The sequence below is a fragment of the Theropithecus gelada genome, chromosome 9, assembly GCF_003255815.1.
Source record: "Theropithecus gelada isolate Dixy chromosome 9, Tgel_1.0, whole genome shotgun sequence".
Lineage (NCBI taxonomy): Eukaryota > Metazoa > Chordata > Mammalia > Primates > Cercopithecidae > Theropithecus > Theropithecus gelada.
In genome coordinates, this window is record NC_037677.1 from 18,775,153 (window position 1) to 18,796,834 (window position 21,682).

Below are 21,682 nucleotides of genomic sequence, written 5' to 3' on the forward strand. Positions count from 1 at the left end.
GATTGAACTCTCAGGAAATAAGGTGGGCCTCCCCAGAATGTGGGCTTTTAAGGATAGCTGCATTTAAGTGGCTGAATTAGGTCCCCAAGCATGTTTGAACTTTTACTGTGCCTGGGTGCATATAACTTGAGAGATATGGTACTTAGTATTGTAGAGTTTATAAATATATTCATGTTATCAATGATAAGTTCTACAGCTTTTAATAATGTCAAATATAAATGGTAATTGATTTTTTAAAACATTTTTTGAGTATCTACCATCTGCCAGTGACTGAAATACAGAATTCCTTTGAGGAAGTCCTTGTCTGACAGGAAAGACAGACATCCATGGGCCTTTCATACAGCGAGATGAGTGCCATAATCGTGTGTTGAACAGAGTGCAGTGGGTTGTAGAGGTAATGGAGAAGCAGTTATTTCTTAGAGAGCTGGTGAGATGAGATGACTGTTCTCCAGTGAGATAACTCTTGAGCAGGACTTCAGAAGATGGGCAAAATTTTTGCAAGGTGGATAGGAGAAAAGGGAAAAAGCATGAACAGAAAGGTAGAAGTGTAGAAATACATGATGTATTCAGAAGCCACTAAAAGATTTTGGAGAGGGATATGACATGGTTAGGTTTGTATTTGGAAAGAAAATTGAGATCAGTGATTATAACAAGGAGACACAAGAAAAGTTAATCTTTTTTTTCTTTTTTTTGCATGCTTTTCTATGTGACAATTTTGTGAGCATCCCCAGATTTTAAATTGCAACATAGATAGGACATACTTTACATTATGCACAGTACTGACCAGCCAACCGTATGTCCTCTCATAGCTGTACATCAGAGTGTCCCTTCTAAAAGTCTGGGTTAACAGTGGGCTGCAGGAATGAGGTCAGCTAAGAAGCCATTTCAGTGTCCACATCACCACAGGAAGTGATGGCTTTATCAGGGCTATGATAACAGAAATGGATGGGAGGGAATATATTTGCCTATATAGACTTGGTATCAGAGTTTTGTGGGGGTAGAGAGAAAAAGGAATTATACATCGGTGTTTCTCATATTTTAATGTGCATATTAATTGTCTAGGGATTTTGTTAAAAGGTAGATTTTGATTCAGTAGGTCTGCGGTGGGGCCTCAGATTCTGCTCCGAAGTGTTGCCACCACTGTGAGGCCATGGTCCAGTGAATAATTAACAAGGACGAGATAACGTGGGTGTGAGACTCCACTGACTAGATGGTGATGTAATTATCTGAAATATCTGAAATGGGGAATACCACAGAAAAGAAAGATTGGGTGGGGGAATGGGGTGAAGTTTTTATGGGACATTCGGATATAAAAATTGTAGACAGCTGAAAGTTTGGATTCTAAGCTTGAGAGAAAAATCAAGCATAGAGATACAGATTTTGGAATAAGCATTTCATTGCTGACAGTAAAAGTCATGAGAATGAGTGACATTACCTACAAAAAAGAGATCAAGTTAATATTAGAAAATATACTTATTGCTTCATCATTCAAAGGCCTCATCTTCTAAAAAGAAAAATAAAATGTATCTATTTGCTAAAATTTTAATGTCCATTTAAGTGACTATAAATCAGCAATGGGAAAGAAATTGGATAGGTAGCTTCCTCCCTATGAACAATCTGTAGGTGTAAACTGAGGGAAGGAGAAGTGTTCTTTGGAAAACCCCCCTTTTCCTTGGTAATGACTGTAGATAAGTTAAAAATGCATTAAAGTATCTTATGAGAAATAATTCGTATAAATAAATATGTGTAAAGATACTTCAAAATGCCAGGCAGTCTTCTGACCTTAACATTAATAGCAAATGAAATGAATCCCTGAAACAGTGGAGCTTATCGGGGAGATTGACAAATGCTGTGTTAGGAAAGTATAGTGTGATGTGAGAGCACACACATCAGGAACACATGACTCAGTGTGGAGACAAGGGATGGCCTACCTGAGGAAGCAGCATTAAGCTGAGACCAGAAGGCTGAGTGGAGGTGACCTACAGGAAGAAGAAAGGAAGGTTGTAACAGTAATGACTTGGAGGGGAGAGGCCCTGCAGGTTGGAGAAGTTCAGTGTGGCTGACCATGGAGTGTGCAGAGTGAGGGGGATGACTGCTGAGCTCCAGAGGTGGACAGAGCCCCTGGTGAGGCCCACTCCTCTGGGACTTAGTAGAGAGAAGAGGGAGAAAATGATGTATTTTCCCAAGGAAAAACTATTATCCTGCTTTGGTATAGTTCAAACAACAGTCTTATGCATATGGTTTTACAAGCATATGGCTTTTATGGACGGGCCTACTAATGACATGACTCATAGTAATGTTTCTGTAGGAAAAATGTTTTGTGCTTCAAAAGCTGTCTTATAATTTAACTTTCAGATTTTTTTTTTTTTCGCATTTGGGAACCGCTTGGATAAGAGCACAATTCTATTGCTTTTTGTTATTTCTGCTAAAAGTGTGCTTTCTCTGGTGTGTATCTATGTGGCTACAGTGTTGATTTTCCATCTTCTGATATGAATCAAGCTATCATTGCACAGATGCAGTTGAAATGTTGTTTTATTTTCTTGACCAGATTCAGAAAGTGTATGGAAATAGAGAAATCTTTTTATGAATTGTTTAGTTTTCAGAGTGTTTGTTCTTCAAAGTTAAGGATTCCCTCTGTAAACTATATTGTGGTATACTGTGTTATATACCATGAAAGTATGAAAAATTAAACTACCATGAAAATTGTTATGAACAGAAAGTAGAAGAGATTGGTATGTTTTCACTATTGAAGTCAAATAGTATGTAGAAGGTAAACAATAAAAGATAAAATACCCAGCTTTAAAAATACTTTGATAACCATGAGCTTATCGTCATAATCATCTTCATTACTAGCTATTGTTATCATTAGTAATACTTGATATTTTAAAGCAGGAAACAGCAAATGTTAAGGCCACTCCCTTTGTAAAATTGATCTATATGAGTTTCACTTTCTTTAATAAATGAAACTTTAGGCTGAAACTCTCCAATTCCCTTATCTCCAATATGCAAAGTTAATTTCATCCACATCTATCTTGTGAAAGTATCTTTCCTTCTATATCAATTAGAATACTTTCAGCTGGTAAGTGACAGAGACCCAACTGAAAGTATCATATGTAATAACTGCATTTTATTATCTCATATAACTAGAAATCTGGAAGAAAGATGGTTTTTTAGTTGGCTCATATAGCAGCTAACTGTTATCATCAGACTCTCTGGCTCTGTCTTTTCATTCTACCATCCTGCATAAGTTGACTTTTGTCTTTAGACTTTTCCCCTCCTCATCTCAAGATGGCAGCTTTAACTCCAAGAATGACATACTCATATCAAAGCATCCATGACTGTAAGAAAAGGTGTCTCTCTTATGTCTTTTTCAGAAATGAAGAAAACTTTCTTAGAAGCCTCCTAGAAAACATGACCTCACTAGCCAAAACTGCATCCTATACTGTTTCTAAGCCAGTCAGTGGGGAGGGGTACAGAAGTCCTATGTTTGGCTTAGACTAGTCTAGATTCATGGCCCTCCACTCTTCCCAAGGTAAAAAAAAATTAAAAATAAAAAAATAAATAAGATTTTGTTATCCACAAAGAAGGGAAGACTAAGTAGGCAACCTCTAGGTCTGCCATACCTTCCAAGGCCAATTTATTTGCCTAGAATCTTAATTCCTTTCTGCCTCCTAGAAGACTTTGTTAATCATTTCTTCTTGCCTTCATTTTCAGTCTTCTCATTCTTTTTTTTCAAGCTTATTGAAAGAAGAGTCTACATATGCTGCCTTCATTTTTTCCCCTCCCATTTATTCCTTAAATTCCTTGCAATCTGGATTTTGTTCCTTCTAATAAGAAACCTTCCTTTTCTGTCAACAACAATGACCACCTGATTCCCAAATCCTTTGCCAGTGTCTTTTGTTTTCTGGATTTTCTATTCTCTGTTTCATTTGTTTGCACATTATTCTTTATTATTTCCTCCCATCTGCTTGCTTAGGTTTAGTTTGCTTTTCTTTTTGTAGGTTCTGTCTTCTTAAGGTGGAAGATTAGATTATCCACTGGAGATCTTTCTTTTTTAATATAGGCATTTATAGCTACAAATTTCTTTCTGAGTACTATTTTCTTTAGCTGTATCCAATAAATTTTGGTATGTTGTGTTTTAGTTTTCACTCATCTCAACATATTTTCTAATTTTCTCTCTGATTTCTTTGACCTATTGGTTATTTAGGAGTGTGGTTCCCCCGCCCATCTTTGTGAATTTCCTAAAATTCCTTCTGTTACTGATTGTATTATAATTGCATTCCATTGTTTCAGAGAACATTCTTTGTGTGATTAATCTCTGTAAATTATTGAAGGTTGTTTACGGCCTAGCATGTGATCTCTTTTGGAAAATGTTTCTTATGCACTTAAGAATGCATATTGCCTTGTTGGGTGGAGTGTTATATAGTTGTCTTTAGGGCTAGTTGTCTTACTGTGTTGTTCGAATCTTCTGTGTTCTTGTTGATTTTCTTCCTGGTGGTTTTATCTAGTATTGAAAGAGGGTTAGTCTCCAATTATTATTTTTGAGTTGTGTATCCCTTCAACTCTGTCTTTTCTTCCTTCTGTTGTTAGGTGCATATATGCTTCTAATTGTTATATCTTCCTGATGAATTGACCCTTCTGTCATTATGAAGTGTTTCTCTTTATTTCTAGTAATATATTCTTGTTTTAAAATCTATTTTGCCTGATTCTTTTATGTTTACTGTTTTTATGGTATAGCTTTTACTTTCAACCTATTTGTATGATTGAATCTAAAATGTGTTTTATATAGATTTTATATGTAGTTGGGATCATTGTTCTTTTTCTTTTAAAAAAAATACAGCCTGATAATCTTTCTTTTGATTAGATTGCTTAATCTGTTCACATTTAATGTAATTACTGATATAGTTGGATTTTTGTATGCAGTTACGAATTTTGTTTTCCATAGGTCTCAAGTCTTTTTTGTTCTTTCCTTTCTTGCCTTCTTTTGAGTTAAGTAGATATATTGTAGTGTGATGTTTTAATTCCTTTGCTACTTTTTAAAACATATATTTTGAATTATTTTCTTAGTGGTTGCTCCAGGGTTTACAGTGTACATCTTGATTTATAAGAATTTCACTTCTGATTTATACTTACTTTCAGCAAAATAGACTTCCTCTATTAGCTCCATTTCCCTCCCCAACTTTTTTGTGCTATTATTGATGTACCTATTATGTCTTTTGAAGAAACTGAGACAAGGGAGAGCAAGTACATATTTATAGTTAGTTGTATTGACCTCTCTATTTTTCATTTTCTTTACATATTTCTGCATATTTGAGTTAGCTCTGGGGTCATTTTCTTACTCCCATTGAACTTTGTTCTCATCTGCTTCATTTGTACTGTTATTGTCTAAATATGTAACAGTGAATGTTGTTAGCCCAATAATAAAATTATAGCTACAGTGTTTTATTGAATTATTCTTTAAATCAGTTAAGAGAAGAAAGGGGAAGAAATATGCAATTACAGTGTCTTTTGCAATTATGTACGTAATTTCCTTTACTGGCACGCTTTGTTTTTTGGGGCTTCCAATTACTGTTTGGTGTTACTTGCTTTTAGCCTGAAGAATTTCCTTTAGTATTTCTTGTAAAACAGATACTCTAGCAACAAATTCTCTGTTTTTATTTTCCTGGGTATGCCTTAATTTCACCTTTATTTTAAAAATACAGTGTTGCTGGATATTAGAGTCATAATTCACAATATTTTACTTTAGCACTTTGAATATTTAATTCCATTGCTTTCTGCCCTCGCTTGTTTCTAATGAGAAGTCAGTTGTTAATCTTATTGGGGACTCCTTTGTGCTTGTCTGGTCATTTTGCTCTTGCTGCTTTCAAGATTTTCTCCTTGTCTTTGGCTCTCAAGATTTTGCCTATAATGTGTCTGGAAGTATATCCTTTTGTATTTATCCTATTTAGAATTTGTTGAGCTCCTTGGGGGATGTGTAGATTAATATTTCTTTTTCTTTTATCAAATTTGGAAAGATTTCAACCATTATTTATGTATTTTTTATTCTTTTTCTTTCATTCTTTTTTTTTCCCTCTCTCTGAGACAGGGTCTCACTGTCACCCAGGCTGGAGTATAGTGGCATGACCTTAGCTCACTGCAGGCTGCACCTCACTGCGGGCTTAAGCAGTCCTCCCACCTCAGCCTCCTGAGTAGCTGAAACTACAGGTGTGTTTCACCCTGCCTGGTTAATTTTTAATGTTTTTTTATAGAGACAGGGTCTCAACATGTTTCCCAGGCTGGTATTGAATTCCTTGGGCTGAAGCAATCCTCCCACCTCGGCCTTCCAAGGTGCTCGAGTTACAGATATGAGCCACCATGCCTAGCCTTATTATTTCTTTAAATATTATTTCTCCCTCTTTTTTATCCTAATGGCATCTGTTTTAGTCCATTTTCTGTTACTTTAACAGAATACCAAAGACTAGTTAATTTATAAGGAAAAGAAATTTATTTTTTACGGTTCTGGAAGCTAAGAAGTCCAAGAGCATGGTGTGAGCCTCTGGTGAGGGCCTTCTTGCTAGTGGGAATTCTCTACAGAGTCCCAAGGTGGCACGGAGCATCACATGCTGAGAGGGCACATGAGTGAGAACCAAACTGGATTTTATAACAGATGCATTCTTGTGATAGCTAACCTACCTGCTTGATGACCCATCAATCCAGTAACTTATTAGTCCACTAATCCATTCATGAGAGCAGAGCCCTCATGACCCAGTTACCTCTTAAAAGTGCTACTTCTCAATACTTCTGCATTCAGGACCAAGTTTCCAATACAGTGAACCTTTGGAGAACACATTTAAACTACAGCATTCCACTCTGGGCCCCCAAAATTTATGTCCTTCTGGTGTTTAAAAATACATTCATTCCATCCCAGTAGCTCCAGAGTCTTCATTCATTCTATCATGCACTCAAAAACCCAAAGTTCCAAGTCTCATGTACATCAGATTTGAGTGAGACACATGGTGTATTTGCCTTGAGGCAGATTCTTTTCAGCTGTGAGCCTATTAAATCAAACAAGTTACCGGCTTCCAAAATATAGTGGTGGAACAGGCATAGGACAGACATTGCCATTCCAAAAGGGAGCAACAGGAAAAAATTAAGGAGTAACAGGTCCCATGTAAAACGAAAACCCAACAAGGAAAACAGCGTTACATCTTACAGCTGGAGAATAATCTCCTTTGACTCCATGTCCTGCATCCTGGGCACATGGGTGCAGGGTTGGGCCTGAAAGCCTCAAGTGACTCCACCTCCATGGCTTTACTATGCTCAATCCATATGTCAGCCCTTGTAAGTTACAGTTGGGTGCCTGTGGCTTTTGCGGGTTGGACCTGCATGCTGATGCTATAGTTCTGAGGTCTCAGCAGCATTCCTGCTCCCACAGCTCCATTAGGCATTACTTTAGTGGGGACTCTGCTATGGCCTTGCTTCTGGCTGTACTAGGCATTGCCCTAGTGGGGGCTCTCAGCAATGGGTTCACTCTTGTGACAAGTCTCTGCCAGGGCACCCGTCTTTTTGGTATATCCTTTGAAATCTAGGTGAAACTACCATAGCCCCACATCTCTTTCATTCTGTATACCTGCGGAATTAGCACCTTGTGGATGCCACCAAAATTTATAGCTTGTGCCTTCCATAGTGGTGAGTTGAGCCACACCTGCTGCTACTTGGGTCATGGCTGGGGCAACCACAGAGCCTTGCTCTGGGGAGCAGGGAGCAGAGTCCTGAGGCAGTCCTGGACAGTGGGCTGTGCAGAATGCCATGGATGCCATGGGCTCCCACAAAATCATTCTGCACTCCTAGGCCTCTGGGCCTCTGATGGGAGGAGCAGCTTCAAAGATGTGTGAAATGCCTTTTGGAGTCTTTCTCTAATTATCCTGATAAATAGTCTCTTGGTCCCTTGTATCAATATGAATCTCTTTAGCAAATGGTTCCTAGGCCACATTCTTGGTTTCCTTTCCTAAACAAGCTTTTTAAATTCTACATAGCCAGCCTGAGGAGAGTTTTCCAAATCTTTCCACTTTGCTTTTCATTTGATTATAAATTCTGTCTTTGTCATCCCTTTGCTCCCAGATCTCACCTGTGTCTTGAGTGTTTTGCTGCTAGAAATTTCTTCCACCCTATATGCTAGTCCAGCATTCCACAAACCCCTAGGGCATGGACATAGCCTTGAGGTATGTCAGGCTGTTTGCTGCTTTGTGACAAGTGTGGCCTTTATTCCAAGTTCTAGTACCTTGCTCCTCATTTCCATCTGAGGCCTCTTCAGAATGAACTTTACTTATTTCTGTCAACATTCTGGTCATGAGCACTTAAGTAATCTCTAAGAAGATTCAGGCTGGGTGCAGTAGCTCACTCCTGTAATCCTCGCACTGTGGGAGGCTGAGGCAGGCAGATCACCTGAGGTTTGGTGTTTGAGACCAGCCTGGCCAACATGGCAGAACCCCTCCTCTACTAAAAATACAAAAATTAGTGGGGCTTGGTGGTGCATGCCTGTAATCCCAGCTACTTGGGAGACTGAGGCAGGAGAATCGCTTGAACCTGCAAGGCGGAGGTTGCAGTGAACTGAGATTGTGCCATTGCACTCCAACGTGGGTGACAGAGTGAGACTCTGTCTCAAAAAAAAAAAGATTCAGAGTTTCTCTAGTTGTTTTCAGAACCTTCACCAGAATCACCCTTAATGCTCCATTTATGGCAATACGGGTTTTTTCTATCCAGCTCCTCCATAGTCTGCCAGCTTCTACCCGTTACCCAGTTCCAAAGCTGCTGCTTCATTTTCAGATATTATAGCAAAAGTCCTACATCTTGGTACCAATTTTATGTCTCAGTCTGTTTTCTGTTGCTATACATAGACTTTATTGAAGTTGAGGATACCTCTGAATCACCTGGTGGGCTTGTTTTAATAAAACACAGATTACTGGGTCCTATGCCCAAACCTTCTGATTCAGGAGGTCGGAGGTCGGACCTGAGGGTTTGTATTTCTGGCAAGTATCTGAGTGAGGCTGAGGCTGCTCATCTGGATAACCTACTTTCAATGTTTGGTTGCATCTTTTTTTGTGATCCTAGCAGCCATTTATATGTATTATTTGTATCTATTCATTCATTAAGGTTTGAAAAATAGTAATATTCTAATTCTTTTTACTCTTTTTCATTTATTCATTGGAATATTTTTATAAAGAGATACATGTTCTTATCTCTTACTTGGTTACCCAGTGATAGAGTTCACAAAAGAAAGGTAACATAAATTCTTGATTTTTTCCCTTTGATATATGTTTTTTAAGATAATAAATTGGTTCTCTATCATCTCTTAAAGGTGACCAGTTTTTTAAGAATATTATTATGAACTTTTAGAATTTAATGTATTAGTTTAATCCATTTCAAGTATTACCATCATTGAAGCTCAAATGACTCCATCTTTGGCTAATGGAAGCCTCTTAAAGTTAGCTCCTGAGTCCTAGATTCAGCTGTTTCTCTTAGAAGCCCTACTGTTTAAGGGGTGATCATGTTTTCTCTCAGCCCTTTCTGTAGACAGAGATCAGAAGTATGTGCACATATTAAGATAAAATAAAAGTATTTCATAAATTGATATTGATGCTTCCAATTGAAACTTGAGACTATGATGGAGACGATAGTGTGTTTAAATCTTCTTTCTCTATCTCTTTCCTCTGCTTTCAAGGATATGAGTGATTATAGAACTGGAAAGTTCCACAATTATTCATTTATTTTCATCCTATAGTGTACACACAACAGTCTCAGAATGACAACACTACAGTATTACTCAAAACATTAAAATGCATATTTTTGCATACATTCTCACCCTCTTAATTGCATTTAGGACTGGGGATGTCTTCTGAGACTTTAGTTTATTCAGCAACCATTTAAAGCATCTTCTCTGTCTCATACTCACTGCTAGAAAGGGGATACAAAGAGGTGTAAGATATGTCCCTGTTCTCTAAAAGCTAAGGGTCAGGGTTACTGGGTTATGTATCATTCTGGTATAGGAAGATGTGGCCATAGAATCTGGGATTCTGTTCTTCTTTAAAAGAAGTTAATGTTAATTCTTCTTTACTTGCATGTTTCTTAAAACCCTTTCTCTCTACTCTTATCAGGGAGCAGCTTCCTTTTGGTGGAGCTCGTTAATACTTTCTAATCTTCCTTACCTAGTGTATCATTAGTCAGGGTTCTCCAGAGAAACAGAGAACAAGAGAAAGATACAGAGTTTATTTTAAGGAATTGACTCACAGAATTTTGGGAGTTGGCAAAGCAACTGTGTAGAATACAGCAGCAGGCTGTATATTTAAGGAAGAGTTGATAATAGTCTTGAGTGTAAAAATTGCAAAATAGGCTAGTAGGCTGGAAACTCAGCATTTCTATGTTATCATCTTGATGTAGACTTGCATCTTCTTCAGGTAACTTTTATCTTCGCTGGTAAGGCATTCATCTGGTTGGATAAGGCCCACTACAGTATGGAATCTGCTTTATTTCAAGTCAACCAATTATAAATGTTAATTACATCCACAGAGACCTTCACACAGCATCTCTATTAGTATTATACCAAACAGCTGGCCATGATAACTATCCAAAGTGACTCATAAAATTAACTAGCACATCTAGGTTAACTGTTTATTGCCCAAATTGATATTCTTTCTGAAAAACAATAAAATTATTTAATTTTATTACTTGACTGACAAATTGGTTTCATCATATTGGCGGACCTATAAAATAGTCCTATTAAGGAATTATTTTAAAAATAAAGTTATTTCTAAGACATATTAAGATGTAGCTATATTCATTAAAGCAAAACAACTGTTTTAACATTAAAAATAACAAATATAATTCTCAGTAAAAGTTCATATACATTAGTTTCTTAGCTATAATTTGTATCTAATATATAAGATCTCTGTATTGGAAAAAATATTTTAAAAATATAGTTGTATTATCTTTAATTGCTTCATAAAATCATAGTCTTTTTCAAGTTGCATTTTGTGATTGCTACATTTGAAATTATTGATTTTTTCAAGTTACTATTTTCTATATAAATTGTGATTTTTAAATTTGAGAATGTAACCTCTATGTTGATAGTGAGGTACCTGGTAAGTTCAAAGCAAATTCGATTATATTTTTATTTTGTAATAGTTTAATATGCAAATATTCTGGCACATGTATTTTCACAGCAACTGTTAAAAAAAACAGTAAACTCTATTTACAGCACTTTTATTCAACAAAATTTTTATGACAAAGCTTGTGAAATAAATTGTGTCTGTTATGGAAATCTTTTAAACATCTTAACCAAAGTTAGATGCTGCTAAATTGTAGGCATTCTCAAGTTCATTTTATTCTAGTACATAATATAAACTTATTTAAGTAAAAAAATAAGTTCTCCATAAAAATTAAATCTTGAATGAAAGATTTCTGTCTTAGTTTGGGCTGCTGTCTCAAAATACCACATACTGGGTGGCTTAAACAACAATTCATTTCTCACGGTTCTGAAGACTGGAAAGTCAAAGATCAAGGAACCAGCAGATCAGTTTCTGGTGAGGGCCTGCTTCCTGGTTTGCAGACCTGATTTGATCTCGTTATGTCCTCACATGGCCCTTCTTGGGTGTGTGCACTTGGATGGGGGTGGTGGGGGTAGAGAGAGAGATCTGTTTCTTTTTATAACAGCATTAATCTCATCAGGAGGGCCCCACCAACATGACCTAATCTAACCCTAATTAAAGGCACTACCTCTGAATACCATCACGTTGGGTATTAGGGCTTCAGCATAAGAATTTAAGGTGATACAAACGTTTAGTCTATAGCTATTTTCAACTGACTTTGAATGTAATGTTTGAATGAAAATCATCCGTTATGTTGATGATTTTACAAAGTCTAAGCCTCAAAGAATTCCAAGCTAGATAACAAAAAGAGAAAACATGGACTGTCATGCTGAAATATTTTTCTAAATTCAGCATCAGCTTTGTCACAAATATTTTAGTTCATTTTTTTTTTTTTTTTTTTAGATGGGGGTGTACTCTGTTGCCCAGGCTGAAGTGCAGTGGTATGATCACAGCTTACTTCAGCCTTGACCACCTGAGCTCAAGCAGTCCTCCCATCTCATCCTCCCAAAATGTTGGGATTACAGGTGTGAGCCACCACACCCAACCTTAGTTCAATTTTTTTTAACCCTATGTGCATGTATAAACATTTGTAAATTTTGATTGGTAGAATGTCACATCTTTTGTGGATGCAGTTGTGAAATATGTTTCCTCCAATTTTGATTGGTAATATATTGCAGTTTATATGGGCACAGTTGTGAATTATATGTGAACCACAGCCAAGTCCAAGTTTATTTCTGTTACATCATTTTTAAAATTTAATAAGAACATTGTTCTTTCTATGATGCTGTGCTCAAAGTTTGTAATTGTGTTATCACTGTAAAAACAAATAGAATTGACCCTTACTATTCACAGATTTTGCTTTCATGAATTCGTTTGCCTATTACAGATTGAGCATCTCTGATCTAAAATCAGAAATGCTCTAAAATCCTAAACTTTTTGAGTGCCGACATGATGCTCAACACAATTCTCAAGGGTCATGCGCAAATGAAATACTCATTGGAGCCTTTTGGATTTCAGATTTTTGGATTAGGGATACTCAGTAAGTATATAATACAGATGTTTCAAAATTTTTAAAAACCCCAAATTCAAAACACTTCTGACCCCAAACATTTCAGGTAAGGGATACTGAACCTGTCAAATTTATTTGTAACTGCAAAATCAATACTCATGACACTAGTTATTCAACTGAGTGCATGACTACAAATGGTACAGAATGGTGAAAATTTTGGATTGCTCAACACATTCCTAGTTGGCAGGCTGATTTCCTTCAGCTCTCATACAGTAAACAAGTCTCCTTTTTTGGGTTTATATAGTGCCATGATTTTTGCTTTTTTAGGCTTCTTTGTGATTTCTGTGTTTAAAATGACTATTCAGTGTGGAACTGAAGTGCTGTATATTGCTCCTAAGTGCAAGAAGGCTGTGATGTGCCTTAAGGAGAAAATACACATGATGGATAAACTTATAGTGCTGTTGGCTATGAGTTCAGTGACTCATAGTGATTCAACAGTAAACAGCCATACATTGCTTAACAACAGGGTTAAATTCTGAGAAATGTATCATTAGGTGATTTTGTCATTGTGAAAATATCATGGAGTGTGCTTATATGAATCTATAGCTTACTACACATGTAGGCTATGTGGTAAAGGCTATTGTTTCTGGACTACAAACCTGTGCGGTGTGTTACTATACTGAATTCTGTAGGCAGTTGTAACAGAATAGTAAACATTTATGTATCTAAACATAGAAAATGTACAGCGAAAATATAGCTTGATAATCTTATGGGACCACCTGCATCGTAGATGCAGTCTGTTGTTGACACATCATGCAGTGGATGACTATATATTAATCAGGTATCTTGAAACAGAACTATACATAAAATGAGGTTATGTTTGGTCAACTAATTAAAATGTAATCAGAGGCTCTCAGGAGCTCTCAGGAACCCAACCCTGAATTTCCCTTATGAGTAAACAATTTGGTATTCCCTAATTCAGTATTCATGGTGACTTCTTCATAGACCATAACTACTGTGAATAATGAGAACCAACAGTAATTTTGTTTTTGTTGTTGAACTTCTAAACTGATTTTTAAGTAGCAATTAAAGCAATGTCAGGTGTTTCATATTCTACAGAATGAACTTCCAACAGCTTTACTTTGGTTTCATGAATTAGATGAAATCATCAAACCATTATTGGAATTAACTGATTTTTCTAGTTGGTACATTTCCTGATACTGACAGAAAGCTGGCAACATTTAACTGTGAGTTTTTCTGTTAATGGAGCCAACCAGATATCACTTTACTTTGATGATGTAAAAAAGATGCTTTAGAATCAGAACTAAGTGCATTTTTTAAAAAAGTAATTTGATCTAGATGAAAAGTCATGCTTTAGAGAGTAATATGTAAAACACTTTCTCTATCTGCTTTCATTAAATCTGTGTCTTTAAGCTAGCCATGAGCAGGGACAGCAGTCAGTACTCAGTATTTCCTCTACGGCCTTTCAAGGCTGGAGGAGTTAGCTGTCCTTACCTGCTCCTGCCTGAGAACACTTTTTCTGCGAGGTGCCTAGGTGCTGTCTTTAAGAATGAAGTATCAGTAACAGTACGTTTAGAAATGGGTTACTGCTAGGTGTCTTTCAGATTTAACCACATGTGAAATTGACAACAGGCTTCATTGCACATGTATCTCACACGGCTTAATGAGGTTATGGCAGAGCCTAAAAGTACAAATAAGTCCTAGCCTATTTTAATGGTATCATTAAAACAAATCATTAGAAAATGAAAAACCCGGCCGGTCGCAGTGGCTCACACCTCTAATCCCAGCACTTTGAGAGGCCGAGGCAGGTGGATCACGAGGTCAGGAGATCAAGACCATCCTGGCTAACATGGTGAAACCCCATCTCTACTAAAAATACAAAAACTTAGCCGGGCGTGGTGGTGGGCGGCTGTAGTCCCAGCTACTCGGGAGGCTGAGGCAGGAGAATGGCGTGAACCCGGGAGGCGGAGCTTGCAGTGAGCCGAGATTGTGCCACTGCACTCCAGCCTGGGTGACAGAGCAAGACTCCGACTCAAAAAAAAAAAGAAAGAAAGAAAATGAAAAACCCAGGACAAATGAAACTGGTGGGACAGTGGGACAGTGGCCATAAATTGGGACTGTCCCAGGCAAACTAACACACTTTACCAGACATTTGTCCTTTCAAAAATCTTTGAATCCCAAACTCTTGATTACTGTTTTCCTGTCAAAAAGACTGTGCCCTGAATATGAATCACTTGTTTGTGACTAGTAATTTCCACAGCATTATGCACATGGAAAAGAATGTGAAGCATTCTTCTTAGCCAGTTTTATTCATTGCGGCATTTCTTTTTTTCTGGAACATTTTCTATTTATCTTAAAACTTTTATTAAATTTTGCATGCTTTCATTTTTAAACTAAAGACATGTAATCAACTATGGAATTATTTTCTTCTACATTAGTTCTTTTGTTATCTTAGTAAAAATACACAGTAATTAGAAATGAAACTTGAAAATAAGGTACTATTTACATATATTTGATAAAAATGGATTATCTGAATATGATTATAATAATACTTTGTATTCTGTTACAGAATTAATTAAAAGGATTTATGGTATATCTTATGACTCTACAGGAGCCTTGGGATATAGGTAAGTGACAAGCATTTTTTGAAGAGACATTTCTGAAACATTAAGTAATTTGATCTCACAGGTTCCTGGCAAAGTAGACAGTGGGGCATATCTTACTTCAGCAATTTACCTCTTTTCTCTTCAATGTAACGTTTGTAGAAATACCACATTTACATGAATCTTCATGTAACATTTCCCTAATAGCTAAAAAATCATATTTCCCAGGGAATTTTAGGCTTATTTTCTATAATAATTATAATGAGGATATTATTTATAAGATATAGGAGTGTGGCATGTAGCAAAACTTAAAGCATTAAAAAAAATAACTAAATGCAATATGGTACCCTGGGTTATACCTAGGAACTAAAAAAAGACATTAGTGGAAAAACAGGTGAAATATAAATGAAGTCTATATTTCAGTTAATAGTAATCAATTAGAAATTAATCAGTGTTAATTTCTTAGTTTCGACAAATGTCCCGTGGTTATGTAAGATGTTTAACTTTATGGAAAACTGAATGAGGGGTATATAGGAACGCTATAGTATTTTTGTATCTGTCTTCTAAACCTAAAATTATTTCACAATAAAAATTTACTTGAAGCACAAAAGTCAGAGTTTATTGATTCAAAATGTATAGTTTAGAAGTAGATTTTCTGGACTAAAATAAAAACAATTAATTAAAAAAATCCAGATTACATAAAAATGATTCAAGGAAATACATGGCTATAGGTTTCATTTTTCAATTTATAGGAAGTATGCAATTTTATTTTTTTAACATTGGTGATATGGTTTGGATTCGTGTCCCTGCCCAAATCTCATATCAAATTGTAATTTCCAGTGTTGGAGGAGGGACCTGATGGAAGGTGATTGGATCATGGGGGCGAATTTCTTTCTTCTTGTTCTTGTGATAGTGAGTGAGTTGTCATGAGATCTGGTTGTTTAAAAGCATGTAGCACCTCCCCCTTCACACTCTTCCTCTTGCTCCGGCCATGTAAGATGTACCTGCTTCCCCTTTGCCTTCCGCCGTGGTTGAAAGTTTCTTGAGGCCTCCCCAGCCGTGCTTCCTATACAGCTCGAGGAACCATGAACCAATTAAACCTCTTTACTTTATAAATTACCCAGTCTTGGATAGTTCTTTATAACAGTGCAAGAAAAGACTGCTATAATGGGCATGGTGTTTGCGGACATCTCCTCGTACTCGGTTACAGGCTTTCTCTTTGATGCTTTCAGCCACTTGTGTTTTTTGGTCCTTTTGTGTAACTTTTTCTGTTATTCCAAGCAGGCCCTTTAAATGGTTCCCAGTACACTTCTTTTTCTTTTCTTTAGTGTATTGTTTAGAGACGAAAGTCCAATAATGTGACTCAGTGGTTTGGAGACCCCGTTAGTATAGTTTTGTTCAGTCACACTACTGGAGCTTCTAGGTCAAGTAGTAGACACAGTAGACCTATTGTTAATGAGTATGAATAAAGATGAGCATAACTCTTACATAGCCATTTCTGTAATTGAGCTAAAATAATACAGAATCTATTGCTGTCAGATAATAAAATTCTCAGTTTCTAAAATGGACTTTAGCATGATAAGTATTTTAAATTTCTATAAATATTAAAAGACTTATAAGAAGGAAATTTTGTAGTTTGCCAAAACTCTTATGTAACTTTTCATTAATAAAAGTAAAGTAGCCATGCAGGTCTTGTGGATGGTTTCCTGCTTCTGCTGCCAAATTTAATGATTTTAGTTAAATTTCATAAAGGGAAATTAAATATATTGTATTTAAAGGATATAGACACTTAAAAGAGCAGACCCGTGCCTGAATAACTCTTGCAGAATAATTGTCCAGCTTCGAAATTTCTGTGTTGCTTGGTAGTCTTTAGTCAGAATTGGTGTTAACAGTCTCATGTTAATAGAATTACAGTTAATGGAATTATAATCTATTTTTTAGTTGTTTAACATGATTGTGCTAACCTTGGTTGGGAAGTTTAGAAAAAGACAGGATCGCTTTCTTAGGCCAAGTTTAAATTACATTGATCATGTAATAGTTCACACAAAACAAGCAAACAAGAAAAACTTGTGTTATTCTGTGCTAGAAGAGCATTAAAAGTGTTGTTTTTAGGGACATGCTTACCATTCAGCTGATTGTAATTTGTGGTCATCAAAGTGTAAATAAGAATAGCCAATATATATTGAACATTTTTTTTTTTTTTTTTTTTTGAGATGGAGTCTTGCTCTGTCACCCATGCTGGAGTGCAATGGCACAATCTCGGCTCGCTGCAACCTCCATCTCCTGGGTTCAAGTGATTCTCCTGCCTCCGCCTTCTGAGCCGCCGGGATTACAGGCATGCGCTGCCACGACCAGCTAATTTTTTTATATTTTTAGTAGAGACAGCGTTTCACCATGTTGGTTAGGCTGGTCTCGAACTCCTGACCTTGTGATCTGCCTGCCTCGGCCTCCCAAAGTGCTAGGATTACAGGTGTGAGCCACCACGCCTGGCCTGAACATTTTCTATGTACTAGGCACTTTACTTACATTATCTCATATAATCTTCACAATTACCTATGAGATAGGTTGGAATTCCCTTTACAGATGAGGCTGAGTGAGAACAGCTGTCTCCAGTCTAATTCTGAGATGGGGAGGTGGACAGAACAAGTGCCTATTATATAGTACAATACCTGCTGTTTATTTATAATATAGTACAGTACCTGCTGTTTATTTATCGTTATAGTTATAATATAGTACAGTACCTGCTGTTTATTTATAAGCAGCTCCCAGGAAATGCCATCATGTTTCCATAGATGTGTAGTAAACTTCAGATTACTTCAGCTTTTCTAGGTAAGAGTATCTGATCACACTGGGTCACCTAGAGTGGATTCTCCTGGGGTGAACAGCCTGGAGTAAGGACTTGTGTTTCTTGTCTAGCTTTGTTCTGGCTCATTCTGCAGTCCCCTAACATATCAGTTGTTCCCTGTCACCTGATTAATTGCTGAACACTCACTCATTGTGTGCTTCACTGATCACATGCCAAGAACTTTTGGCAGCTCTTGGGAACATGCTCTCCACGTGCCTCTTGGTAACTGTTGGACAACTAGAAGTTCCTAGTTGTTGTGAGAACTTTGATCCAGAACCTGCAACACATGCCAGAGACCAGGGATGGGGTAGTTGAGCAGCTGACGGGTGAAATGTAGCTATTCAGATTGTTAGTTGGTCAGGAGTCAGAAATAGAGTAGGCATGTGACTCTAAAAAGTGGTTTTTGAAGAGGATTATGATGGTTGGCTATGGACTTCATAGTTTGTAGACAAAATAATTCTAACTTCTTTTTGAGGAAGAGTCATAAAAATACAAAATCTCCTTTACTATCTTCTCTTTATGATCTCTAAAAGTTGACATTTCTCAGGGCTCAGTCCTTAGCCTTCTGTATTTATTTTCCACACAATCTCATGTGATCCCTTGTTTTAAATGCCATCTGTTCTCCCAAATTTACAATTTCTTTACTTTGGTCTCTCCCAGGAGTTCTAGACTTATTTTTATGTCTTTTCAACATCTCCATTTTGGAGTCTAATAAACATTTCAAACTTAATATGTCTAAAATGTAAATCTTGAACTTTTCTCCCTGTGTAGATGATATATGCAGTTGTTCCTGGCCAAAAACTCAAAGTCATGTTGGACTTTTTCTTTCATATCCCATATCCAGTCCATTAGTAAGGCTTATATGCCTTCCTTTCAAAATGTATCCCAAATTACCCCTACCCCACTCCTCACCCTTACTGCCCTATTATAAGTTGCCTAGGTGATAATAATCATCTTCTAACTGGCCTTCCTTATCTCCTCTTTGTATCTCTCCATTTAATCCTCCATTTGGGGGAAAAGGTGTTTTTGTTGTTGTTGTTTTTTGTTTTTTTTTAATGTTAAACAGTTTCTGTCATTCCTCTGTTCAGAACACTTCGGTGGCTACCCAGCACACACAGTATAAAATGTTGTCTCACATGTTCTACCAGACCTGCTGACTTTATCTCCTGTCACTCACTCTCTTGCTCACTCTCCTCTAGCCACACTTGCCTTCTTGCTATTCCTTAGATACTCCCAAGTCCATTTGTAATCAGCTAACTTCCCCCAGTTCCGTGATCCCACACCCCTCACTCCAACCAGTCTAGCCTGGTACCAGTGGAGGTAGATTTAGAGAGAAGAAAAGTGCACATCCAAGACTCTGTAGCACATGCAGTGGTAGAGTCACAATAAAAATATTACAGCTTTAGCATTCCTAGTTTCTGTAATTTGAATGCTTTCAAGTGTAAGAGGGACTGGATTTAGAGCTACAGAAAGTCATAGCTAGAATCAATGGGGAAAAGTTACAGAGAGAGATTTCTGCTCAGTTTAAAGAGTGCTACAAAGAGACTTAGACTCCCACACAATAATAGTGGGGAACTTTAACACCCCACCATCAATATTAGACCAAGTGGTCCAGATCTGTCAAAGATCAGATGGTTGTAGATGCATGATGTTATTTCTGAGGCCTCTGTTGTGTTCCATTGGTCTGTATATCTGTTTTGGTACCGTACTATGCTGTTTTGGTTCCTGTAGCCTTGTAGTATAGTTTGAAGTCAGATAGCATGATGCCTCCAGCTTTGTTCTTTTTGCTTAGGATTGTCTTGGCAATACGGGCTCTTTTTTGGTTCCATATGCAGTTTAAAGTAGTTTTATCCAATTTTGTGAAGAAAGTCAGTGGTAGCTTGATGGGGATAGCATTGAATCTATAAATTACTTTGGGCAGTATGGCCATTTTCACGATATTGATTCTTCCTATCCATGAGCTTGGAATGAAAGCTGAAATTACTCCTTGTTCCATAAGCTGCAGGATGGATATCATGTTAGCAGGCGTGTAAACAACATTAATATCCTGGTACATATCCATTAGAGCTGTTGGGTGACTAGGTGCATTTTCATTGAGCAATAATATTTTGAAAGGAATCTTTTTCTCTGAACAGTGACTCTCAACAGTGGGCTTAAACTATTCAGTAAACCATACTGTAAGCAGACATGCTGTCATCCAGGCTTTGTTGTTCCATTTACAGAGCAGAGTAGATTTAGCATAAGTATTCACAGCCCTAGTATAATTCTTAATGGCCTCAGTGCAAATGAAACAGCCTTATATTCGAAGAAGATGCCATATAAGACTTCCATAGCTAGAGAGGGAAAGTCAATGCTTGGCTTCAAAGCTTCAAAGAGAAGCTGACTCTCTTACTAGGGGCTAATGCAGCTGGTGACTTGAAGTCGAAGCCAATGTTCATTTACCATTTTAAAAATCATATATACTAGGAATATGGATAAACTTCAAAATCATTATACCGAGTAAAATAAGCCAGATACAGAACACCACAACTGATTCCATTTATTGCTCTAGGTTAGTATATCAGAAGTGTGAGAAAAGATACATTTACTGTATGGTGACGAACAGTGGACAAGTTGTTGCATGCAGCTAAGGGTGGGTTGTGATTGAACTGGAGGCAGTACAAGGGAACTTTTTGGGATGGTAGTTGTGTTCTATATCTTGATTCTGGCAGTAATTATGTGGAGATATAAATTTGTCCAAGCCCACTGAAAGGTACACTTAAAATTTATGTATTTTATTGTATATAAACTATTATCTCAGTAACATTGCTTAAAAAAACCCGGTACACAAATTTTGAAAGTTGCTTTACTAGCAAAAGATTAACTTCTGTCTAATGTTAGAAGACCTTTGTGTAATGCTAAAACTTAGTCACCCTGAAAAATCCATTTAGATAAATCAGTGTATACAATATATATTAAAAAATGAATTAAAAGCCCTTAAATAAGGAAAGAGAGTATAGAGTAGATGAATTCTCAGTATACTTTCTAGTCTGTGGTTTGATGTATTGGAATCCTCAGAATGCACTGATGTACATTTCCAGTTTCTTGAATTGATGTTTGGTAATACCCTTGACACTAAGAAGCAGCCAGATAAAATGAAATAATTACAGTGTGTTCTTGGGTTGAATTTTATTTCTTGTTTTTTAACTAGAAAAACTGGTTAGAAGACATACCAGTATCCCTTAGAATCTTTTTTTCTTTTTTTTTTTTTGAGATGGAGTCTCACTCTGTCGCCCAGGCTGGAGTGCAGTGGCATGATCTCGGCACACTGCAACATCTGCCTCCCAAGTTCAAGCAGTTCTCTGCCTCAGCCTCCCAAGTAGCTGGGACTACAGGCGCCTGCCACCATGCCCAGCTAGTTTTTGTATTTTTAGTAGAAACAGGGTTTCACCATATTGGCCAGGCTAATCTTGAACTCCTGACCTTGTGATCTGCTAGCCTCAGCCTCCCAAAGTGTTGGTATCACAGGCGTGAGCCACTGCGCCCGGCCCAGAATCTATTCCTTCTTTTAGGAATGGATCCCCTAGAGTTTAGCTAAGCA

At 37.1% G+C, this 21,682-nt stretch overlaps 1 protein-coding gene across 9 annotated transcripts in view; it reads left to right on the top strand.

Annotated features, from left to right (window-relative positions):
• Positions 1–21,682, top strand: part of ZNF438 (zinc finger protein 438) — a 177,639-nt gene that overhangs the window by 29,750 nt on the left and 126,207 nt on the right. For 5 of the 9 annotated variants that reach the window (XM_025397921.1, XM_025397923.1, XM_025397919.1 and 2 more), the window contains exon 2: positions 15,224–15,281. The exons of 1 other annotated variant lie outside the window; for it this stretch is intronic. The gene's annotated coding sequence lies outside the window, so the exon portion shown is untranslated. Of the gene's footprint in view, positions 1–1,944; positions 2,125–2,302; positions 2,316–15,223; positions 15,282–21,682 lie in introns of those variants that run through there. 3 more of the 9 variants (XM_025397922.1, XM_025397925.1, XM_025397926.1) reach the window with 2 other exon arrangements.